This window comes from Spermophilus citellus (genome assembly GCF_964194105.1).
Source record: "Spermophilus citellus genome assembly, chromosome: 2".
Lineage (NCBI taxonomy): Eukaryota > Metazoa > Chordata > Mammalia > Rodentia > Sciuridae > Spermophilus > Spermophilus citellus.
Window position 1 is genome coordinate 152,033,272 of NC_138183.1, and position 26,126 is coordinate 152,059,397.

At 48.9% G+C, this 26,126-nt stretch overlaps 1 protein-coding gene across 1 annotated transcript in view; it reads left to right on the forward strand.

Annotated features, from left to right (window-relative positions):
• Positions 1-3,009: 3,009 nt before the first annotated feature.
• The window catches only part of LOC308640964 (FXYD domain-containing ion transport regulator 6), a 31,061-nt gene continuing 7,944 nt past the window's right edge, over positions 3,010-26,126 (forward strand). Inside the window, exon 1 of the mRNA XM_081279011.1 lies at positions 3,010-3,315. The gene's annotated coding sequence lies outside the window, so the exon portion shown is untranslated. The remainder of the gene's footprint in view (positions 3,316-26,126) is intronic.

The window sequence follows — 26,126 nt, forward strand, 5'->3', positions numbered from 1 at the left end:
GGCACTGTTGGGAGCTGGTAGAAGCTTTGAGAGATGGGTCCTTGTGGGAAGTACTGGAGGTCACTGGGGGTGTTCCCTCAAAGGGCACAGGTGTTTCAGCCAGGTGTACTGTTGGGAGAACATGGGATAGTAGGAACCCAGACCTCCCTCTTCCTCTTTTGATTCTTGGTTGCCACAAGGCAGGCAGCTTTCCACCTCATTCTCCCCATTATGTGCTGCAAGGCCCAAAGCAATGAACTTCAGACCATGGACTGAAACCTCCAAAACCTTGAGTCCAGATAACCTTTTTCTGTTTATAATTTCATGTGCCTCAAGGTATGTGTTCCAGTGATGGAAAGCTGCCTGGCACACACAGGATTATAGATCCTGCGTGGGGTGAAAGGACCCGGCTGGATGCTGGGAGATCATCAAGCCTGTGGATCATATTGCCCAGAAACTGTGTAAAGGGACAAAGGGCCCTATGCAGGTTGCTTGAGGGAGAAGCTGGAGGAGTTTGAGAAAGAAAGGCCAGGAGGGAGGAAGGGCTCTGGGATTCAGGAGTGGTGTGGAGTGAGCAGAGCTCTTCCAGCCAAGGAACAGAAAACAGCTCTGTCATAAGGGGCAACATCTCAGCACTGAGCTGCCTGGCCTGGGGGGCCACTATGCATTCCAGCCTCAGCAATCATGGCGCTGTGAATGGCCACAAAGCAGCAGATGGTGGACAGAATCCGCTTCCGTGATGCAACTTTCACCCCAGGATGAAACCGCGCCCTGATAGCTTCCTGTGTTTACCCTGTTAGCAAGGGTGAGACTCCTGATGGCTCCCCTTGAGTGTCTCCTGCGAGCCCTCCACTCCCTGTCCAAGGCTACGTGACCTGGGCACTGACTGCGGAGGGGTTATTTCTGCCACAGTACAAGGAACCGGGACAAGTGCTCTCCAGATGAGGGTTAGCTGCTGGACCACAAGTCCTGGAGCTCAGCACAAGTTTTCAAGCATGGGCAGTCCCTCACCCATTCCGCAGCTGTGCTGTCCTCCCCAGCCCATGCTGTCTTTCCCATGGCTCCCATTCTGCAGCTGGGAGGGCGCAGAGTGTTCAGGAATGGTTTCTGTTCCTTCTCACCCAATTTCCATCATGGCTGTGCAGCTTTACTGCATCTCTCTCGCTGCTCCTTGGGCATCTAGACAAGTAGGGTTCCTCAGTTAGGATGGAGCCCACTTCTCAGGTTCGTGTTAGCAGCATTCTTACCATGGTCTCCTAAACTTTCACTGCAGGGTCTCCCAGGAGCATCTTGAGAAAGTCTCTTCTCAATTCTTTCTCCTAATAATTTTCTTGATGTCCTCAGTGGCTTCCCATTGTCCCAGTGTTAAAAGCTGGCACCACCAGGAACTGCACAGCCTGGCATCTGCTTCCTACCCCAGCCTGTTTCCTTTGCTCAAGGACTACTTTGAAGGGTCTGGTCACAGTATATTCCTCCTGCCTCAGGGCCTTTGCAAATGTTGTTTTATTCTACTATGGGAATCATTTCCCAACCCTATCTGGTACTCCAATTCCTGATCCTTTCACCTTTAACGCCTCCTGTCCTTCAGCCTGCTTCTCAAAAGCTTCAAATTTCAGGGCCCAAACCATGTACTAATTGCCCACTTATTCATAGAACCATTTGGTAAACATCTATTTTGCCCTTGCTATAAGGGATCTTCCCTCCCTTCCCCTCCCCTTCCTCTCCCTTCCCTTCCTTTCCTTTCCCAGTGTCATCCCCATAGTTTGATCCAGGGCTCAGTGAGGATTGAGCCTCCCATCCATAAATGTGTTGAAAGAATAGAGCAGCTGGGGACCTCTTTTAACCCTTGCCCATGTCCTTCTCGGAGGTGGGGGTAGGATAGATGTGTTTCTTTTCCCTAGAAGACAGGACTCCCTCTCCCCTGCCATCAAGGATAAGTCTGCATGTTGTTTCTAACGGTAGTATCCCATGTTCTCCCAGCAGTACACCTGGCTGGAACACCTGTATGGAAACACTCTTTAAGAGTCTAGCCATCTCCATTCCTCGTGAAGATTTTAACTCTTGCTGTCCCTCTGTAGTCTAGGCTGTCCGCAGTGTCAGGCAGGGGGACCTGGGAAGGAACTTGGCTGAAAACTTTGGAATTCTCTGGTAAGAAAAGTGCTGAACCAAAAGGTGGCTCAGCTCTGGAGTTCCAACCCATTGGCCTTTCCTTTCTCAACAGGTTTGCCAAGCCTGGGCTTGATGTGGGCTGGCCAGCAGCTGCTCCAAAAAAACAATAGAGAGGTTTGCAAAAGGCAGAATTCAAGGGCATATGAAAGAATGGATCTCCTGGTCCGTGGCTGTGGGCCTAGAAAGTGATGCAGTTGCATCTTTCCCGCCTAAAGCAAGGGAAAAGGACAATTGTAACAAAGTCCTCAGTGTATAGAGGACAGGCAGAAACAGCAGGGTCAGGGTTATTGGGAGTACAAGTTAACCCACTCCCCAGGGGTTCAGTATTCTTAGGGCTGTTTTCCCATGTGAGGAAACGGAGACTCCAGAGGTTAGTGCAGAGCATGCTCAAGGTCATGTTCCAAGTAAGGCTCCAGAGCTAGGAAGCAAATCTTCATATTCAAAGATGGTCTTGGGAATGGGGTTGGGAGGGGTAATTTGTATCACCTCCCGGCAGGGTCAGGGTTGGGGGAACTTGAAAAAGGGGATTCTGGGAAGCAAATTTCTGGATGAGATGAGGACCCCGCTCCCAGGGCCCTACCTGAAAATGACTATCAGCCACGCCGGTTTGTGTGCCTACGCGGCAGTCATTCATGCCGTTGTTGGCGCCTGCTCCCCTTAATTGCCAAAGCACTCAATTAACGTGGGTTGCTGTGTCTGATGCTGGGCTATTTTCTCTTATGTCTCTGTCCCCCTGAGTTTACTATTTCAGAGACACACCAACTCTGTCACTGTGTTTGTCTGGCTCCCTTCCCACATTCACCAGAGGAAAACCGGAATGCAACAGCTGACGGCAAATCCGCTCTGGCCTTGGCGAGCCTCCTCGGCGGCGCTCCTGTTGCTTCTCCGAGCTTGACCGCCCTGGGGAAGAAATCTCCCCCGGCCAGGGGGAGAGGGGTCGGCGCGTGGACGCTACCCAGAAGCCACCGGACTGCGGCCCCCGGGAGCCGGGCCGAGCGAGCCCCCGCCCATCACCCCCGCGCCCCGCCGCCCGCCCCAACTCTCCGGAGCCGGGAGGCGGGAAAGCAGCGCAGGCCGCGCCCACCGCCCTGCCCCCAGCCGCCACTCCCAGCTCCTCGGGACTCCGCACGTCCTCCCGGGATCTGCTGGAGGGGAGCGGCTGTGCAGGTGAGCGGCTGGGGAGTGGGCGAAGTCGGCTCCTGCTTGCGAGGGGGAAGAGGCGCGGGTGGGACGGAGCCCGAGCGCCGCGGGTGCGGGGTCTTGTTTGTTTCCGTGGGTGTGTGCGTCCCCCCCGCGTCCCCGCCTGGGCAGCCGAAAGGGCTTCGGGGATGTAAACAAGGAGGTGGGCGTCGAAAGAAAGACGCAGGGCCCCTGGGAGGAGGCCGGCTGTGGCGGTGGGGCGATGCTGGAGGCTGGGTCGTGGCTGCCCAGTGCTGGGGGCCAGAACTGCTCCCACCCTCTATTCAGGGGGACTTTTCCTTTGTTACTGGAAGCCCTGGACCCTTGCGTGGAGCATGGGGATGAGGACGGGCAGTGTGGCAGGATGTGAGTGTGGACACTCAGTGATACAAAATGGAACTTGCTGGTTTGGTGCCCAGGGGTGGGATGTGGGCTGGGAGGTTGAGGTGGTAGAGAAGAAGGTGTTGGGGTTCCAGGGCGCGGGAATTCACGAGAATGGTTGCATCACTTTTTTTTTCTTATTCTGTTCTACGCAATTCTGTTTTCTTTTCCAGGGGGCCCAGACCCCCCCATCCCCACCTTTCCCCAGCAAGGCTGGCCCTGGCAGAGCCGCCCTCTTTGTGTCGCCCTGGGCTTTCATGTAGAGTTGGACGGGCAGCCTGGGTCTTCCTGCCTGCTCAGGCTCTTACAAGTGGCAGAGCAGCCTGATGGGAACCGGGCCTGTCCAGGTGCCCGCCAACCTCAAAACCTGGGGGGATGTGGGTGCTGAAAGCTTGTTGGCACCAATGTGGCCTCTCTCTCCACTTCCTTTGTTTCCTTGGCTTTGTGCCCTGGCTAGGCCCGGATTTCCAGGTTTGCAGATGGATCAGTGGGCATCTCAGGCCCTCTATGAAAGGACCCCCAGTCCGGGGGCCAGCTGCCCTCATATTGTGTATGTGTGGATGTGTATGTCTGTTTTGCAACTCGGCCTTTTGCACGTGACCTGCCTGGCAGTTGCCATGGAAACTCCAATTCTCAGCCTCCCTCCTTTTCCTGCCCATTCCTCACCTCCACATTGCCTCCCCTCCCCCCCTCACCGTTGCCTAGATACTGGTTATCCTTGGCTTCTGTAGAGAGGGTCTCCTGGTTATATGGCTCCCACTCCAAACTGGCATGCCCCCTTACCCACCCTACCCCCCTCACACACAATACCCATTGCAAACATCTTTACACATGTACATACACACCACACTACACACATACTATCACCACTCACACACACTACACACATGCCATTCACATTCTCATACTCAGGCTACATGCACCTGTATCATACTATGTGTGCACCACATACACACCAGATACGCTCCATGCACACCACTTACTCCCCCCTACCTTCCCACTTGTGTTAACACGCACATCCCAACAGTAACACATACCATTGCTTCCCCAGCACACATACACACATGCACACACACATACACTCATACACTCATTCTTTAAAATAGGTCCCAGGCTGGGCTGAGGTAAGGAAGAGAAGACAGGGTGGTTTGAGGGGGAAGATGTGACACCCCAGAAGAGAAACCCTAACATCTCCCTGGGACTCTACAGAAGAAGGTGGAAGAAAGGCACTTCTAGGTTCCTTCAGAAGAGGGGCCCCTCTTCTAGGTGCCAGACTCTAGAGGCTGAGTACAGACCAGAATTTAAATCACTCCATGTTGTGTTCTCCCTGCACTAATCCTGAGAAAGCTGAGGCTCAGGCGTCTCCCTGGCTGGAGGAGCCTCTGTGAGGGAGGGGAAGGCTGTTATGATGCTGGAGGGCAGGAGGGGACCAGAAGGAAGAAGAGGCCAGGAAGAGAGGGAAGTCACAGACAGAGGAGGGAGAGGAGCCTAGAGAGTGGAAGTGAGGGTCCTTGCTGGCTCCTGCTGGTGTGCAGGCCACTCTCTGCTCCCTCCCCAGTACCATTTTCCTGCTTCCTGCTTGGCTCCTTCAGCCCCATCTGTGCATCTAGGAGAGGAGGTGGATTTGAAAAAGTCTCCTAGACGGCCAGGGCTCTTTCAACACTTACACTTCTATGGTCATCAGATGGTAGATGCCTGAAGGAAGGATTTCCTTCCTTGACTGATGGGGAACCCATTTCATTCAATCATTTGATGGATTATTTTAAGTGTCTACTATGGGTTAACTGCTGGGGACATGGCAAGGAGAGAGACACAGTTTATGGCCTCAGAATCTGATTTCTCAGAGCCAGAAGGAGCCTTGAGAGAGCATCCACTCAGGGCATAGTTAGGGAAACTGAGGCTCAGAGATCACATGGCCACTACGACCTACGGCTTTCTGACTTCTCAGCCAAGATTTTGGATCCCACACCACCTGACTTGAATCTCTTGCCTTCTTTTCTCAGCTACCATCAATCTTTTGGAGATTGGAATGATCCTTCAGAAGTGAGGGTCCTCTAGTAGGCAGGGGACACTAGAGAAGCCTGTTCCAGTATGTTTTCTTGGAAGGTGAAGCTGGAGGGTGAGGCAAAGAGAGGGAAGAAGGAGCTGTTTGTTAGTCCCTGGGATTTCCCCACAGCTTTAGGAGAGTCAGCCCACCTAGATCCCCATGACTTCCCATTGGACTTAGTGGCTGCCATCTGCATGGCAGGCAGTGCCGTGTAGCCCCTAGGCCAGTCCTCCTGATTCACTGTCTGGCAGATCACGGGTGGGCTTCTGCAGCAGTGCCCTGGAGGAAGCAAACCTCCAGGAAAGCACAGCACCCTGCAGGTAGAGAGCCTCCATCTGGAAGGCCTGGTTCTAGCCCTGCTCCATAGTAACTGGGCTTCCCAGGGGCCAATGCATTTATCCCACAAATGTCCTCATATGCAAACTGGGCTTCTGGTGAAATCTAAAAAATGATTTAAACTGCTCTCAAGCAACTGAATGCTTCCAAGATTTTAGACCTCTGTTTCCACATCTGCCAATAGGGAGTTTAGAGTCATGATTTTCAAGCCAGCCTTCCTCTAAATTTATGTGGATTTTACAATCTTGAAAGTGATCTCTTTTCTCACTAAATTGTATTCATTACTTTGCAATACAAGGTTGTGCCTGAAAGGGGGTTGGGCTCTGGCTACTCTGGAAATAGATCCTTTTTCATCCAGTGGGCAGGCAATCCAGGAGCTGAAACCAGTTTTTCCTCTCTTGGGTGGTGGGAGCTGGCCTCTCCTGGACCAGGGTCCGCCTGGTCTGTTCTGCCAGGATGCACATGGAATTGGGGAGAGTCTTTAGAGGCTGTCCTCTGGACAAGACCAGACCCAGGGCCATCATTTGGTAGGTCTGCACCAGACCAAGGGCCATCAGTTTGTAGGTCTGTTTGTAGGATGAGATTTTGGTGGGCTGGAGAGTTTGCTACAGGAGGTCCTGGTCAGGGACACGATGCTGGCTCTCTGTCCCTGATGAGAAGCAGGATGTCTCGGGCTGAGACAACCATGGAACTCATTTGGCAGAATCTGCTGTGCTCTGAAATGGAGGTGGGGGAGTCTCTGACCTGGGAAATATGCAGCCAGCTTGGAAGCCACACAGAAACACTTTTGTTAAAATATGCGGGGGAGAAGGAGGCCCAGCAATGAGGCTGGGGCCCCTGAGGATCAGGCTGGGGCTATAGGAATGCTGCCGCCCAGACTTAGAATACCTGCTGGAGAGAACCACAGATAAGGTGGGGGGAGTCTAGATGGAGTGACGGTGACCTCTACACTGCTAAAGGGCAAAGCCAGGCCTCAATTGAAAGACCAGAGGCCAAGGTCTCAATTCACTCATTCAACAAATGATCATTGACTTCACTGATGTGCCAGGCCCCTGGGCATCTCAGGACCCAGTGAAGATGTGGAATGATGGCTTCTCATTCACCAGAGTCATCCTGCTCGGGTCGGATCCCCTTACCTCCCTCCACCCCCCGCCTGCCCAGAAGGGCCCCCACAGCCCTCTTCCTCCCCAGGAGAGGCCCTCAGCTCGCTCACTCTGCACTCACACTTGTGGGCCTGTCCCTTCCTCACACATACATCATCGTCCTGAGAGGCAGGTGTAGTAGGCAGGTCATGCATCTTCTCACCTCTGCAGCTGCAGTCTCTCACCAGGCTCTTGAAGTGCCCTCTTCCACCCTCTCAGCCGAATCCAGTCCATTTTAGCTGCCGATCCTGCAGCACAGGTCCAGTTGTGTCCAACCTCCCAGGGGCGCTCCCTTGCAGTTAATTAGGACACGTGCTGACACTGCACTCAGACTTCTGTAACCTGGCTACAGCCACCTCTCCAGGTGCCTTTTCTGGGTACTTATCTGAAGCCCTGCTGGAACGTGCCCTCACTCCTGCCTGTGGAGCAGGGTGGCAGCCTTGGTGGATGCACAATCTTGGGTTCTGATCCAGATTCTGATGCTATCTAGTTTTCTTAACTTTTCTAAGTCCCATTTCCATACCTGTCAAATGAGTGTGAGGATTGAGTAGGGTGAGCTCTGTAAAGTGTTAGCACATGGTAAACAAGCAGTAAATATTACTTAAAACAAAAACGGGAATGATAGAGACTATCGTATTATAATTAGAATGACATCATTATTGTTATATCATCCTTCAAGGCTCCTTCCAAGTGTCCATTTGGTCAGGTAACTCTAATTCCCAATAAAAACACATGTCCCCAAGGCTCTACTCCTGAGGCCCATGGTGTCTGCTACTTGCCAGACACTTAAAGACACACCCCTTTCGGGGTGTGGTCGTGCACATCTATAATCCCAGCTATTCTGGAGGCTGAGGCAGGAGGATCAGGAGTTCAAAGCCAGCCTCAGCAACATAGTGGGGGCCCTAAAGCACCTCAGTGAGACCCTGTCTGTAAATGAAATTTGAAAAAGGGTTAGGGACTGGACATGGCTCAGTGGTTAAGCACCCCTGGGTTCAATCCCTGGTACCAAAAAAGAAAAAAAAGAAAAACCCCGACACACCCCTCCCTCCATTCCACTCGCCTCTTCAGAGGTGAGGTCTGTTTGTTCTCCCCATGCAGCCATGGAGAAAGCCCAGGGAGCCCATGTGAATTGAGCATAAGTAGGAAGAGTCCTTGTTCTCTAGGTGTGGCACCCAGTTGCCCCTCTGGACTGTCTCCCTTGCTTTGTTACCTTGGAACACAGAACCTGTTCCTAAGCCATTCATTTCTGTCTTCCTAGTCATTGTCCCAGAATGCCCGGTTCCTTTAGTAGAGTCCAAAAACTAAGATTTGACCCCATTTAGGTTCTGGGAGATACTTAAGGGCTGAGGTCAACAGAGGAAAACTGATTTATCATTGATTTTGGGATATGACAGAGGCCCAGATGGCAGAAATGATGATATGAGGTTGGGTTGGGTGTTGCTTAAAGCTCAAAGTGCCATAAATGCATGAAAATGTCATAGATGCCTAGGTTGTTCTGACCTCAGATTGGATTATGATTTTAAGAGATAATGAGCTGAAGCATCCATGTATTTCTCATTCATCAACATTTATTGAGCAGCCATTATGCTCAAGTGCTGGGCATCCCGGAATGCCTGGAATGTTTTTCTGGTCCTAAGGAGTTTATACTTTGATGAGGAGACACACACACAAGCAATGGCAGTACCTGGAAGAGGTATAGGTGTTGGCTTTGTGGAAATCAGGGGAATGAGGGGCCCAGGTGGGAAGAGAAGGGACAATGTGTTTTCTGAAACAGATTGACATCCCCCTCCCCTACCCAGAGATAAGGCAAATTTCCAGGTATCCCATTGGGTCATTTTCCTACCACTCCCATCCCCAAGAGATAATGTGGAATGTATGCAAAGGGCTCAGTAGGCGGAAATATGCAGACCTGAGCTGGGCTCCCAAAGGGGTGGACAGAGAGCTGGGCTCCCAAAGGGGTGGACAGAGAGAGTGGAGGCGGCTGGATGAGCCCCTAGGTGCTGAGGTATGGCTGTGGGCAGGTAGTGTGGGCCTACTCCAGGACCCCGGCCTGAGCTGCTGCTCCAGATTTTTATTGCTGCAGCCAGGACTGCCCTTCTGGCCTCTCTAGAATGGACCCTGGTCATCAGGTGTGTGGAGGACATGATCGTATTCCTGATCTGCCTGGGTCACTTCTGTTCACCAGAGGACCTACTACTGCTGTTCACTGCCTCCTACAGTGGAGTCTTTCTGGGACTGCACTGACGTCCCCTTAGGACGGGTACTTGACCTTGTGCTGGGAGAGGAAAGCCTGTGCCCAACTGGCTGGCTTACTCTGGGCACTTGGTCATTGGCCTGAGCCTGAGTTGGCAGCACAATTCTGTTCCATGTTCAGCTTCCCAGGGCTGATACGAGAGGTCCACAGGTAATGGCTGGGATGGCACTGTGAAGATTGTCATGGTCCACAACGACAGTGAGGTGACAACAAGATACCATGCCCCCTCCTGGTGGGCCAGCTCAGGGTCTTCCCCGGGAGACTTCTGGATATCAGGCCTGGGTTTGGCATTTATGAATTGTTTCCTTTTTTAGGAAGAAGTCTTATTTCTCTTCAAGGTCAGTTCTTTGCTTCCTTTTAATTCCCTTCTTCCGACCAAGTTTTCTTCCCTGGAAGTAACTCCATGTTAAAGATAAAGGTGCCTCTGGGTTAAAGTTAACAAGTCTCCAGTGACTAGTGAGGCTGAGATAGGAGGATGGCAAATTTGAGGCCAGCCTGGGCAACTGAGACCCTATCTCAAAATAAAAAAGGCTGGGGATGTAGCTCAGTGGTGGGGCACCCCTGGGTTCAATACCCAGTACAGCAAAAACAAACAAATAAACCAAAAGCAGCCCCAGTCTCCTCTGCCCCTCACTCTCTACAGCCTGCCGGGCTTTTTCTGGGTTCAGATAGGATTAGGTCCGGCTAGAGAGCAACAGCTTGGAGCCTTGGGAACCTGAGGGCACAGCTCTAGTCCCCCTGCATTATGGGCACCTCTCTTCCATGAATGAGGGAAGGTAGAGCAGAATCTCAGCCACCGGGCTGCTCAGGGGCCCTGCCAGGCCTGAAGGCCCTGGGAATAGGTGGAAGGGCCCCAGGGTGGTGCCAGCAGCAATGGTTTGTGGTGGGGATACCATGCCCTGTGCTCAGGCTGTGTCCAGCTGCCTCTGGGTAGCACGGGGAATTTGGGGCCTGGTGTCTGCAGCCATGGAGTACCCCAGGCCTCTTGGATTATCCCTGCCCCTTGCTCTCCTCTCCCCTCCCCATACGTTGAGTTCTCTTGTTGAATTCTCTCTCCTTCTCAGCTCCTTCCTGGAACTTTGTGTGTGTGTGGGGGGAAGATGATCATTTCAAGCTAAGCTATTAAATAGAATAATTGATGTTTAATTGTTTATCTGATGGGCCTTTTAAATCAGGTTGAGGAAACAGGTTGCATTTTCCTCTGGAGGCCGCAGATCCATCCGTGGCCTCTGGTCCAGACCCAAAGCACTTGTTTTAAGAGGCAGCTTTAAAAGCTTTGGCTGGCTCTTGACTCTGGCTGTGAACTGGAGACGCCCAGCCTCTTACAGAAGCCCTGGACACCGTGCCAGGAAGATGAGCTGGTGTGGGAAGGAAGGGATGCAAATGGAGATCTGTTTTTGTTTTCTAACTGAATAAAAATTTTATTATTGTTCTGTGAACAGCCTTTATTTTTTTAGAACGATTTCAGATTTACAGAAAGCTTGGGCAGATGGTGCAGAGTTCGATATTCTCCCCCAGATACAGTTCTGCTTACCTTACTGTTACTACAATTAGTGAGCCACCATTGATACATGATTATTAACTAAAGTTGACACTTTCTTCTAATTTCCTTAGTTTTTACCTAAATGTGCCCTTTCTGTTCTAGGATTCCACCCAGGTCACCGTGTTACATTTAGTCTTCAGGTCGTTTTAGACTCCTTTTGGCTGTGATGGTTTCTTAAGACCTTCCTAGTTTTTTTGTTTGTTTGTTTTGTTTTTGCAGGAGTGGTGGTGGTGGTGGGGAAGTACCAGGGATTGAATTCAAGGGCAGTTGGTCCCTGAGCCACATCCCCAGCCCATTTTGTATTTTATTTAGAGACAGGGTCTCACTGAGTCACTTAGCACTTCGCCGTTGCTGGGCTGGCTTTGAACTTGTGATCCTCCTGTCTCAGCCTCCAGAGCCACTGCGATTACAAATGTGCCACCATAAGACCTTCCTAGTTTTTGATGACTGTGGTAATTCTTTCTTTTGAGGGGGTGGGTACTGGGAATTGAACCTAGGGATGCTCTACCATTGAGCCCTTTGTTTTTTACATTGAGACAGGACCTAAGTTGCCAAGGCTGGCCTTGAACTTGCCATTCTTGTGCCTCAGCCTATCACGTTGCTAGGATTACAGGTGTGCACCATCATGCCCAGCTAACTGACAATTCTCAGGAGCAACGGTCAGGCGTATTATGGGATGTCTCTCTATTGAGATTCATCTGATGTTTTCCTCATGATTAGACAAAGTGTGGGTTTGGGAAGGGAAGATCACAGAGTAAAGAGCTGTTGTCATCACGTCATATCAAGAGTAAACACTGTCGGTGCCATTTGTCACTGTTGATGTTGAGATCAGTCACATGGTTTCCATCCTTCCACGGCCCTCAGGCAGCATGCTTCCTGTACCTGGCAATTGGAGCTGGGCTCTTTCTGCTCCTAAGACAAACACATCGGCCTGTCGATCAGCTCTCTCTGGCTGTCCTCACTGTCCCAGGTCTTGCAAGTCGTGGAGTAGCACAGAGACCTTCCAGCTAGAACCTTGTTAAAGAGAGCATGAAACCAGAGTGTGCTGTGTGCCAGGTCAGGGTAACCGACAGGTCGCAGGTGCTCTGAAGAAGAGTCTCCAGGTGTCTCCAGGCTGTCGTGGTGGTTGGATGGAGGGAGCATTTCTCAATTTTGGCTGCATGTTAGAATTAGCGAGGGAGATTCTTAAAAGTTACTGATGCCTTGGTCACATGTCCCTGAATTTAGAATTTAACGGAGCTTAGTTGATTCCCAGATATCTTTCCTTTGTTTTTGTTTTTCTTTTCTTTCTTTCTTAAAGCTCTCCATGTGATCCTAAGGTGTAGCCAGAGATGAGAACTAGAGTCAACAGGAAAGGGAAGGGCTTTCTGAGTAGAGGGAACAAAATGTACAAAGGCATGAAAATAGATGCAGTCAGGGCAGAGCATGGGAAGTAGCTGCCCTTAGCTGAAAGTAACTGAGAGAAATTACTGGACGGTAGAAAAGGAACAGACTCAGGGGTTTTTTGCATGCCAATAAAGAAAGGCCTGGAGTTTTAAAAAGTAAATAAAACACTGAAGGTATCACTAAGTGCTTTTGAGTTTGCAAGTGATTGGAAGATTGGTCCCGCAGTGATCAGCGTCCAGGACAGAGAGGAGGGAGGAGTTAAAGATGCTCCCAGCTACTACAGTGGGAGGCAAGCTCCTGTCCAGCAGAGGGCAGCCTCAGAAGACACGGCCAGACTGGAGATGTTACAGGAGGCAGGGGCTCAGCATGGAACCCCCAGGGAAAGGCAGGCCCTGTGCCCCTGGTCAGACCTGAAGCTCTACCAGGCAGGGACTGTGCCTGTCTTGCTGGTCGTGTAGTAGCCTCAGTGAAAAGCAGAGTGCCTGGAAAACAGAAGGCCATCAGGGAAAGAGAAGACTTCCATTCTTTCCAAACTCACACCTTATTTCAATTCGCTCTCCCTTTCTACACAAAAATTTCCATTTAAATATAGGCAAATCTCAGGTGCATGGAAATCAATCTGATTAAATAACTCTGGCTAAGATATACATGGCTGTTAGAATTGGGAGTTCTCTTTTAAAGAAGGCTCTCTTTGGAGGCCGTCCTGGGGGAAGAGGCATTTTGGAGTAAGGAGGGCCTTTATTTCATTCTCCATGCTCACATTCTAGCCGGCCCACTGGAGAAAGGCTGCGGGTTGCTGGGCTCCGAGTTGTTGGCATTCTCTTGGAGCCGAGCCCTGTGGACAGGATCACCTACAACTGGCCTGGGCCATTGTCCAGCTCCAGCATGGTTGCACTCATACCAGCTAGGCAGAAAGCAACAGGGCGCCCAGCAGCTGCTGTGAGACAGGCAGAGCTGAGGAGGGAGAAAGCCTGTGCTGGGAGTGATGGGGCAGAACTGAACAGCTGGGATCCAGCAAGGCTGGCAGATAGGCAGGCCTCCCTCCTCCTTGGAGGCTCCAGGGCCTCAGCCTTAGCCCAACATCAGCCACAGTTAGCAGAGCAGAACTGGGCAAGAAAATGAGAAACGAGCATTTAAAAAGGCATTGTGCATGCTGAAGATTTTTTAAAAACTATGTTTGGGTCATTCTTACCCCAGGCTCTTCTACCCTGGCCCCAGCAAGAATATTCCCATCAAATGAGCCCGGCTTGGTCGTGAGTCAGGCTCAGCATCTCCCCTCCTCATCAGTTACAGTCACTTTGTTTTCTCAGTAATTTAGTTGTAGATGGACATGAAACCTCTTTATTATTATTATTATTTTATTTATTTATATGGTGCTGAGGATTGAACCCAATGTCCCACATGTGCGAGGCAAGCACTCTACCACTGAGCCACAACCCCAGCCCTCAATTTTTTTTATTGTGGAAAATTCACAACATAAAATGTGCTGTCTTACCCATTTTTAAGTATACATTTTGGTGGCATTAAGTACACTCATATTGCTCTGCAAATGTCACCACCATCCATCTCCAGAACCCTCCTTGTACAGATCCATGAAGAACAACTTCCTATCCTCCCTTCCCCAAGGCCCTGAGAAGCACCATGCTGCTTTCCATTTCTATAATTCTGACTGCTCTAAATGTGTCATATAAGTGGTATCATGTGATGTTTATTGTGACTGGCTTATTTTACTAAGCATAATTTCCTCCAAGTTCATCCATATTTTAACATATGTCAGAATTTCCTCCCTTTCTTAAGGCTGAATAATATTCCTTTTATGTAAATACTACATTTTGTTACTACATCATTCATCCTTGGTTGGACACTTGGGTTGTTCTATGCTTTAATTAATAATGCTGCTATGAACCTGAATGTACAGATAGCTCTTTGAGACTTTGTTTTCAGTCCTTTTCAGTATGTGCTTAGATGTGGAAATTTAAAAGTTTATTTAAAAACAAATATCTTGAGGAACCATCATACTGTTTTCTATAGTGTCTGTGCCATTTTATGTTGCTATCAGTAGTGCACAGTGGTTCAAGTTTCTCTACATTTTTGCTAACACTTGAGTTTCATGTGCGGATATTGGGATTTTGATTGATGTTATATTAAATCTACAGATCATTTGGGGTAGTATTGCATCTTAACAATGCTAAGTCTTCCAGTCCATGAACATGGCATATCTTTGCATTCATTTGTTGTATTTTCATTTCTTGTAGAAATATTTTATAGTTTTCATTGTGCAAGTTTTCACCTTCTTAGTTAATTTCTAAGTATTTTATTCTTTTTGATGCTATTGATTTTGTGTGTTGAACCATCCTTGCATTCTAGGAATAAATTAGGACCAACATTTCATTTTCTTTAATCCTGTGCATTGTCACACTTACCAGGGAGGCCACAAGGAAGAGCAGAAAGTGCACAGCATTTGGAATCAAAACAAGTAGATGACAATTCCAGCTATGTTCTAGGGCCTTGGGCAAAAGCAAACCAGAGTCTTTCATTTTTCTAGCCTGTAAAATGGCCATGATAACCAACATCACACAAAGTTGTGGTGTTTCTTTGAGCTAATGCTGTGGAGTTCTTTGGCAGATAGAATGTTATTGTATGTTTGGTGTTTCATACTACCACCACCATCACCACCACTACCACTACCACCATCACCACGATCACCACCATCACCACCACCACCACCATCACCACTACCATCACCACCACCACCATCACCACCACCATCACCACCATCACCACCACCACCATCACCACCACCATCAACACCACCACCATCACCACCACCATCATCTTCAGCCAAGGTAGGGCGTGCCAGGAGCTGGGTAGAGTAGGAATCATGCAAACCACGGTTGCTCTCTTTTTCCTGACAGCCTGGTCCAGGAGTGAGGGACAAGAGTCCCTTTCCTGATCCATCTTGCCCTGACCTCCTGGACTCCAGGAGGAAGGAGGACCTGGGCCACCTTAGGAGCAACCTGTGATTTTATAGAGGCATACTTGGCCTTGCCCCACCTCAGGGCCACAGCCCACCTGGACATACTGCAGGGCCCCTTGTGGGAAGCACTGGCCTCTCCTTGAAGGGAAGGAAGGAAACAACATGCTGGCCGGAGGGGTGCTGGAGGACCTCAAGGGCAGAGCCTCAGGCTGGGACACAGTGGGCTGCTGGCCAGTGTCCAGTGGAGACACTGTGCCTTCCACTGGGCAGCTGCCCCATAGCCGGGGAACAGGGTGGGGTGTTTTCTCCCGGGAACAGCAGTGGTCCATTGACTCTCCTTTGCAAACTCCACCTTGGTGCCTTTACCTTTTCCTGCTCTTTGAGTTGTCAGTGTGACTAGTGAGCTTAGGGGCTCCGTGGAAGCATGCGGGCAGCTGAGAGTGTGGAGGCCCAGCAAGGATGTGGCAGGAGGACACAGCACAGCCTCTCAAGCAGATGTTCTTTTGTCCCCATGGTGTCCATCTTCCTGCTCCTCCCCGGTGTCCTTCCCGCTCTCTGGCTCCGTTTCAGCCTCTGTTCCGCCTCCAGCCTCTGTCCCCTCTGCCTGTCCCTCTCCCACTTCTCTCTGGCCTCTCCGCCTTTCAGTTTCTCTTCCTCTGGGATTTCCTACTTTGCTGTACATCGCACCCTCTCCATTTTGTTTTGTTTTGCTGTTTTGCTTCTGTGTGTCCTTGAGGCGACTCCCCTAGTTCTTGGCTAGTGTCGCTGTTCCCTGGCTCTCCCAGTCAGTCGCACCACTCTCCCAATGCCACCTGCGTGTGGCCCCGGATCATGTGGGCTGTTGATCTTGCAGCAGGAGAAGGCAATGGTCACGGGAGCCTGCATGGGCCATGGGCTGAGGCCCACTCTGTCCCCTGGGTTGGTTCAGGACACTGGAACCTCCCCATGGTTACAGGAAAGGCAAGGAGGGCCAGGAGGGAACTGGGCCTTTCCCTGGCCTCTGAACTCGGTTCTTTCCACCCCTTGTTTCTCTTTGTTACAAGTGGCAGTGACGAACTCATTGAGGCAAGGCAGAGGCTAGCAGTTCACAGAGCCACTCTGCAGGAAGGGCAGGTGCCAGCAGACCCTCTCCCTGTCCCTCATGGGCAGCTCTCACCTGCTACTGCTGGAGGCTGGTCCACGCATAGACCCTCTGCAGTGGCATTTCTTAGGTTGGCTGCTTTGACCCTTCCTTCCTAGGTTCCAGTGTGACAACCCCAGATGGGGACACTGAAGTCTCTCACCCACTCTTTTTAGCTACCGGGAAGGCATGCAGGTGTCAGCCTGCAGCAGACCTGGGTTTGGGGTGGAGGGCGGGAGCAGGCTCCCTTCTAGCAGGAGATGCTGGCCACCGGACAGGGGTGATGGACAGGCAATAACTGCACCCACAAAGGCCTCCCCACGTGACCCTCACAGGCCATGAGAAGCACATTAGTATCACTCACATTTGCAGAAGCAGAGGCTCAGAAAGGTCAACCAACTTGCTGAGGCCACAAAACCACTGCACAGCAGAGAGGCAGGAGTGATTCAGAGCAGGGACTCTGGGGCCAGGGCTCTTGAGTTGGAATCTGGGTTCTGCTACTTTCCAGCTCCGGGACTTTAGGAAAGTGACTGACCCTTACTGGAGTCAGTTTGCCCATCTGTCCAGTGGGAATAATCATGATAGTGATCTGGGGCTACTGTAAGGACTGCAGGAGTGGATATAAGTAGACCACTTAGAACAGCACTTGGCACGATGATAGCCCTCATAAATGGGTATTGTGGTCACAGTGCTTTACAGTTTACAAAGAACCTTCACCTGGGTCAGCTCACTTGACTTTCATAATGGCCTTGGGAAGTGGATGAGAGAATGGACCAGCTGACTCAGCCGCACAGTGTGGTCTGTTCAGAAAACTCACCCTCCTGAGTAAAAGCTACCCATCCAGGAGGGGACGTAAGCCCGAGCTCAGGGTCTGGAGAGGCTATGGGCTTGGCTGGTGGGCATTCACCCAGAGACAGGAGCCCTTTCCTGTGGCTGACTTTACAGAGCTCTCTGATTCCCTCTGGCCCTGAGTCGTGCGCCCTCCTCCTGCTGGACCAGGGTAGGAGCAAGGGCCGCGTGGAAACTACTGGGGGGAAGTGGGTCCTTGAAAGAGCCATAGTGCAGGTGGCCCATGGTGATGCTTCACCACTGAACGGGTGGGAGCCCTCCCCTATTGATCTGGGGACTGGCAGGCTGGCTGCATGCTTATAACTGCAGACCACCCTCCCTCCTCCGACAGGGAGGCAGGCAGAGCAAGGTTAAAGCCTGGAACTCAGCACTCACTTGCTTTCGCTGCCTCAGTTTCTTTCCCTGGAAAGTGGGTTCAGTGATGGTAAGTGTGTCACACGGGAGCGAAGGGATGATGGGAAGAGGCCTTTGCTTTAATCCCAGCCAAAGGGCGTGGGTGAGCTCTCTGCAGGTGGCTGTTCTGTAGCGTGGATGGGAGCAGCATGAGGCCAGTGTGATGCCAACGGAGCAGCCCAGGACTAAGAGCTGTGGCAGAGGGACTGGCCAGATATACTGGCAGGGAGGCGGAGTCTGTTCCTAACACATTAGGAAGTCTCACTATTTGGGAAGGACAGGGGGAGGTTTCATTCTTTTATGTTAAGCAAGATTTTTCAAAGAAAAGGGAGTGACCCAGGGGCTTTTAAGCCTCCCCAGCCTTGCTTCCTGGGTGAGGGAGTGAAGGAGCTGGGGCCCTGCCTTCTAGAAGGATGCCATCTCTCGCTGCCCCAAGGCCACTCTGCCCCCTTGTGTCTCTAATCCAAGGTCACCTTCCAGTCAAAGGAGCCTGTGGGTTGTTTCTTTCCTGTCACTCTTTGCCCTGGCCACACTCATTCCTGCAGGGCCTTGTCTTCTAACCTGGTTCCTGGGTAACCTTTGGCGTTGCTGGGCCTTCCCCTGCTGCTCTCCAGCCCTGGTCTGCCACCTCCAGACCTCAACACATCAAAGCAGCAGACAGGACTGGGGGCGAGTGCTCTGAGCCAGGCCGTGCCCCTAACTGGCTGGATAAATCAAGTACCTTCTCTCTCTCTCTGGTAAACCTCACATCTTGGTTCTATTTATACACAGCCAGATCTTCTTTTAACAGTGTCTTTGTTGCAAAGATGCAGAGACATCACAGGACAAGCCATGTCCCCAGCTAGCCTAAGCTATGGGGGCCCAGGCATTCTGTGACCATAAAAGGGTCCCTTTGGGTGTGCACTATCTGAAGTGGGCCCTCCCATCTCTCTTTGGGGCATCCCACGAGGACCCAGGCCACAGTGATCCCAGGACCTGTTGTCCATGGCTGAGCTGCAGGAGGCCAAGCAGGCCAGAAGGAAGGGAGTGCAAGTGAGGCTTTGGGACCCAGGGGAGCCAGGTGGGGGGAGCTGTGAGGGTGGGATAATGAAGTTTCACTGTAATTTAGAGCCTTTGCCTTTTACAGGGAGGTTGTTTCTGAGTTATTTTCACAATAGAATCGGGTATTCTGATCTACCTCACTGCTGCGTGGAATTAGAAATAATATAGCATGTTGATATATCATCGACCAGGGGCTTCTCTTTCCAAGCCACGTTTATCCAGCAATTAAGTGAAATTACGTGACTCAGTATGGAAAGATAATCGCCAGAGAAGCTCTTCTGATTGCCATCTCCCACACGTGCAGCAGGCGATCCTGCAAACAGCAGGACGCTGGGAGAGGGGAATTAACATGGAAGCGTTGCTGCCGCCGGAGGTGTCAGCTGTTTCCCAGAGCAGATGCATGAGGACGTGGAGGAAGAGACATGAGTGCAGGCCAAATCCTTTCTCATAATATGCTGCAGAGGAAACCAGTCCGTTTTCCAAACTAGAGCATGGTCCCCATGGTCTAGGAGTTGAAGGAGAGTGATAGGCCGGGAGTCCCCTGCTCCCGCAGTGACGGCTTCTCAGCTCTCCTTTCCCAGGCAGTCAGGTCCTTAGGGCCCTAGGCAGGGCCCAGGGCCTTAAAACAAGGAGGCCCTTGCCCTAACATGCTCATGGAAACTCATGGAATGTTCCTGAACCCCCTCTCCCAGCTCCACCCAATTCTGTCTTGCTTTTCCACCCCCCTCTTCCATATCCTTGAACTCTGAGGCCTGGAAATGATGTCACTTCCATCACCTCTTAACCTCCCCACCCACTGCCCAGCTTCCTCCCTGGAAGAAGGGAGAAAGGAATGTGTGGGAGCTGGGGTGGGTGCAGAGGGGGTGGGGGCCCTGCTGGGGAGGGAGGGAGGGGAAGCTGAGATAGAGTTTCTTGGTTCAGCAATGAGACAAAGGCACTCTGTGTTCCCTCAGAGGCTCTGTGGATGTACTTGGCCATGCCACTCTGGGCCAATGCCAGCTGTATCACTGATGAGATTTTTCAAAATGGGTTTGGGGCCAAGAGGCACCCAGAGGAGACCTGTGCTGGGGGGTGGCTGGTGTAGCCCAAGCCCCCGCAGCAGCTTGGAGTAGAGCATCGGTCACAGTTGAGATCTGTGACTGTTCCTTTCAGCACACTGTGACTTCATCAGAAATGTTTTCTTCCGAGCACAAAGACAGGTCTTCACTCTTTAGCTTGGCCGGGTGATTCTCCACTGTCTGATTCCAGCCATCTTATCAGGATTCTCTCCAAACCATCTGCCGTGCTTTACTCAAGCCGGGTCACTGACTTGGAAGGTGTCTTTTACTAGAAATGGCAAACACTTGGTGGGCTGCTGCCACAGCCCCCTCCTGTGCCATGTAGACCTTACCAGGGGCGAAGCCCTCTCCAGCTGAAGAGCCCTCTGGGGAAGCCCCTTTAGGCAGTGACGTGCCTTGAGGTTCAACTTGAACTCAACTTGACCTGAGTACTATTTGTCATCACTTCTTTCCACTTCCCCTCTCTGCCTCTATCCGTGCCCTTCCTTTTCTTATTTCCTCACCTATGTCTATCAAAATCCTAGGCTGCTCTCAAGATTAAATGGAAATGTCAGCTCCCCATGGAAGCCTCCCAGGTTCCTAGTTATATTCCCTGCTCCCCTTCCCCCTGTCCCCCCAACTTTAACTGCAAGTGGCTTCAATCTCTCAGGAAACTCTCCTCACGTTTGCTGATGGGTCAGAGAGCCCCTGGCTGCCAAACCCTGCCTTTCTTTGGAAGCTAAGGCTGAATCTCCTTCACCTATGTACCCCCTTCAGTGAATTCAGTGATTATGGGATTGACTTGGACCTGAGCATCTGTGGAGGTGAATTTGGGGGGCTGAGGGGAGGCACAGCAGTGGCCTGAGCTGCTAAGTTGCCTGGACTCCTTGACATGTGCCTTTCCTACTCCAGGAGGAGGAATTGGTCCTACCTGACTGATGATTCCTGTGCTAGCTAGAGCTGGGAGGCCCAGCCCATGTGTCCTTCCCGCTGGTACTTCAAATGCAACAGTCATGCCAAGCCCCCTGGGATTGGAGGGGTTCTACTGTGTAGTTCCATTCTCTAGGTCCAGGGTCCATTCTCCCCGCTGACTGAACATAGAACTGATGTAATTTAAATTTGTAATTTAAGATGGGATTTGGTCTGGGAAGTAGCAGTAACTTAACCAAAAATAAATTTTTTGAAGGAAAGAAATAGAAATATACATTGATTTTTTTTATTCATAACAGACGCACAAAACTTATTTTATGTCATACTTTGAAAAATGTATTTAGGACAAAGATTGCCTGAATCATTAAAGGAACTTTCCACTATAAAACAATCGATCTCAAATTTGTTACTACAGAACGAGAAGGAAGGGAAATATCCAGTCATCAGTCACCTCTCCATGGACTAAACTATCTGAAAGGTCAAAAACTAAACCAAAACCAAAAAACTAAAAACCTGTGTTATAAAACTAACACTAAAGTATGTGAAGTGCAAACAGAATTGAAGCACTTTTGCTGTTAGAATGAATGCTAATTGACACAATTGCTCTCTGGAGACTAATAGTCACTGGGCCCAGCAAGGTTGGGAAGCCACACCTGAGATTGCTACATTAAGGCCAGGACCTTTGAGAGGGGATAAATGGTCTCAGGTTGGTATCTGCCACTATTAGTGTTCACAAAAAAGCAAAACAAACTTGCTGGAGGAAAACATCTCATTTTAAAGCTATTGGTTTCCCATAGATTAAAATCTAGCAACCATGAGTTCAAAATCAAAGATTACTGAGCACAAAAAGAAACAACAAGACGTCACTGTTTGGAAGGCAGAGAAATAACAGTAATTTAGACCCCCGAGGATTTAAGATTTTGGAATTATCAGATATAGGATATAAAATATGTAGGAAATGTTGAAAGAAATTTAAAAAATGAGATCGTAAAAATGTATAGGCCACAAAGACTAACCAAATGACCAAACAACTTTAAAAGAACCAAATAGGACATTTAGACATAAAGAATGTGATCACCGAAACAGAAAATGAGATGGATAAATTAAACAGCAGATTCAACAGTTAAAAGGAGAAACAAAAATGGAAAACAAACCTGAAACAGCTACTCAGCACGTAACAGAGAAGCCAAGAAGCGAAAACTGAAAGCCCTGTTAAGTGATATAGAAAATAGAACGAGAATGTGTAAGCACATTTCCGTTTTTTCCAAGTTATTTATTGCTGAAGGACCCTGTATACATTTATCAATTCTAGTACCTTAATAGCTACCCAACAAGTCATTAACATACAAAACCATCTGTCATGAGAAGAAGAAAGACCACATTCTGCCCGTTAGCAACTTGTCACTCCCGGAGCAGCAGAGCTCACGTCACTTGAGGTCTGTGGAAAGTCACTTTTTGTGTTCATCCTGAGTGAAAGATGGAAAGATGGATGACTTAAGGCCTTCACCTAAGTTCTCTCTCCTGTTATCTGGTGAGCATGACTTTGGGCATGGTGGTATTTTCAGTATGGATGGCACGCACATTAGTATCTTCAAATAGGCCCACCAGGTCTTCTTTGGTAGCCTCCCAAAGGGCACCAGTAGCTGCACTCTGAAGCTTCCAGTTGGTTTTGAAATCCTGGAGGACCCCTCTTACCAGCCTCTGGAAAGGCAACATGGATGAGAAAATTGGTTCATTTCTGGAAACAATGACACGGTCGTGGGCCTGTAGCCTTGAGGTTTCTTCACCCTCAGGTAGAGTAAGTGCTTTTCCTGGCAGCCTTGGGGGCCAGCTATTTGCAGTGTAAGTGTGTAGGAGGTGGGTTTACCACCAGGGGACTTACCAGTGGTCTCCTTGGTTCAGGCCATTTTCTCTTACCCAGTGCCAAAATCTTAAGCTGCTCCTCTGCCCAGTGTGGTGAGCTGCTGCCCAGTGAAGATCATAGCCCCCCAGCAGAAGAAAGATGCTACTCCAGCCAACCACCAAGCCACTCTGCACTCCCACAGTCCTAATTATTATGTCAGAAAATAGAACGGAGGAGAGGTAGTAGCTCAAGGGACAATGATTGAGAGTTGAGAGGTGTTTTGTTTTGTTTTTTAACTAGTTGGTGAAAAGGATGACTACAGGAATAGGGAACACACAGACAATATAGAAATGAGTCAACATTTAGACTTTAGTGAAACCCAGAACATCACAAATACGACAAAAAATTAAAATGAGGCAGAACAAAGATAGAATGATTATAAAGGAATGAGAATGAACAGCAGACTTCTCAATAGTGATAATGAAAACCAGGAAGCAATGGAATATCATCTGCAAAGTGCAGAGCAAAAAAGATTTTTTTTTTTTTTTTTTTGGAATCAAGTACATGGCCAAACTGCCTTTCGGGGCTAGAAGTGCATTTGTTGTCTGTTGCTGCATAACAAATTGCTCCACATTTAGAAGCTTAAAACATCACATTTATTATCACATGGTTTCTTTGTTTGGAAGTTCAGGACAGCTTAGCCGGCTTCTCTGCTCCAAAGTCCACTGAGCTGCAGTCTTGGTGTTGGGTGAGGTTGCCCAATGCAGGGACTGACTGGGGAAAGCTATGCTTTCAGGTGGCTGACTGAATTCATCTCTCTGCGGCAGAGGACAGAGGTCCCTCTTTTCTTGCTGACTGTTGGCCCAGGGCTGCTCACAGCTGCTAGGGACATCCCACAATTCCTTGCAGTGTGCTCCTCTCCAGAGGCCCCTCACACATGACAACTTACTTTTTCAAACTAACAAGGGAGAACGTTCTCTGGCTCCAATTGCTAAGGTCCAGTCTGGTGGAACACAATGCCACCATTTGAGCGGTTTCCCATCCCCTTTGCCATATCCTGTTGCAAGAAGCAAGTTGCCTCTCCTGCGTGCATTCAAGAGGGGTAGTTCACACAACGGTTGGATGTTAGCGGGTTGGGATCCCCTTAAGGTCTGTCCACCCCAGAGGTGAAATGAAAACATTTCTAGATATAGAAAAAAAGAGGCTTTTTCAACAAATAGTCTTTTTTAAAGAAGATTCTAAAAGATGATCTTTAGAAATAAGGAAAATAGTTTGGAAGATGGTTGAGATTCAGAAAGAATGGCCAACAAATCATTGGGTAAATATGTTACATTGATTATCTACCGCTCCATAACAAATTACCCCCAAACTCAGCCACTTTGGATAATAAACATTCATTATTTTACACGGTTTCTGGGGATCAGAGAAACTGAGCTGGGCCGTTCTGGCTCAGGTTAAAGAGGTTGCAGTCACCTGTCAGCCAGCGAGGCAGTTGCCTGAAGCCCGGAGAATCTGCTTCCAAGCTCACTTCGTGGTTCATGGTGGGCCTAGTTTTCTAGCAAGTTTTTGGACGGAGGCCCTTGATTCTTTGCTACTTGGGCCTCTCCACAGGGTTGTCTGAGTGTCCTTAAGATGGCAGCCGGCTTTCCCCAGAATGAGCAATCAGGGATGTGGGAGAGGGAAGGGGAAGATGTGGTGGTAGGGGGTGGGGCATTTACAACCTGACTGGTGTTGGGAGCAGCATGCCATTCCTTCTACCGTGCTCTAGGTCACACAGGCCAGCCATGGAGCAGGGCAGGGGAGCTGATGAGAACCCTATGCCAGGAGGCACTGGGGGCCATCGTGAGAACTGTCTGCTGCACCGTGGGTCGATTGAGACACCTACTGTCGCCAACTACAAATGCTAAGACCTACTTTATAGGATTTTTAAAGAACAAAATATTATGCAATATTAGCATACGTATCAGGAAGGGTGATTGGTAGTTTTGTATTTTCAAGGTATTATGCCTAATAATTATTATAGCTATTACCTTTGGACTTCTAAATCTTTGTTGACTACACAGGTGAAATTCCAAAGGCAACCACTAAAAGGTCAGAAATAGGTTGTACAGTTTCTAAACCAGTCAAGAGAAAACGTGAATAAGAAAAAAAATCAATCCAAAAGAAAGAAAAGGAAAATAGAAGTAATTAGAATTCTGTTAAGAAGCACAGAAATAAATTTATAAATCCTTTCTCATTGTGGTAGATTTTAAGACACCTATTTCAATTTTGGATATTGAACAGTCAAAATCATGAAAAAATAGAAATTTAAATGAGCAGTTAATGGTCTTAATTGTGTGTGTGTGTGAGTGTGTGTGTGTGTGTGTGTGTGTGTGTGAGTGAGAGAGAGAGAGAGAGAGAGAGAGAGAGAGAGAGAGAGAGATTTGTGTGGATCAAACTACAGGCCTAGCGTAGGTTAGGCAACTGCTTTCTACCACTGAGCTACAATCCAGCCCAGGAACTTAATTTAATGAGCACATAGAACTTCCTTCCCAACAGTGAAGATATTCACAATCTCCTAAGAATCCATGGAATGTGTATTTTTAGTAAGTGGCCACAGTTGAAGGCATCTGTCATACAGACCACATTCTTTGACTATGGTGCCCTGAAGTTAGAAGTCAGTAATAAAAGCAAATTAAAAATGACTCTCCATGTGGACATTAAAAAAATACTTCTTAATAATGCATGGGTCAAATAAGAAATTATAGTGAAAAAATTATAATGGAAAGTTAAAGTACAAAAAATTGAACAGTCATTTAAAAAAACACCCTATTTTCAAGCTTATATGGTAGAGTGAAAGTGTCACTTGGAGGAAAATTTATCATCTTAATGCTTAAATTAGAAAATGAGAAAAGCTAATGGCGAACTAGATGTCCCACTAAGATGATAACAATAGGAACAACAACAACAAAAAAAAAAAATAGAATAAAACCAAAGAATATAGGAGGGCAGAATTAAGAAAAAATTTAAACATACAATAAAGATTAATTTCTTTGAAAAGATTAATATTAAACTTCTGGTGAGACTGATCTACAAAAAAAGGAATTGTCACAAGAAATATTAAGAATGAAAAAAAAGGAAGTGGCCACAGATCCAACAGAAATTAAAATAGCCACAAGAAAATACCATGAACAACTTTGTAACAATAAGTTTTATAGCAAAAAGGACAAATTCATACTAAATGTATCTGGATAGTAAATGTATTCAAGAAAAGATAACTATCCAAAGGTATATTCACAACTGTGAATTAATTGATTAGGCATTTAAATCTTCCTACAAAGAAAATACTAAACCTAGATTATTCCAATCTTCTGCAGACTTCCAGGGATTGACAAGAGAGCTAATACTTGTTCATGAGACCAGTGCCACCATACTGTCTTAGGCTCTTTTGTTTCCATGACAAACTACTTGACACCAGGTAATTTATAAAGAATGAAGGCTTAGGGGTTGGAATTGTGGCTCAGCAGTAGAGTGCTCACCT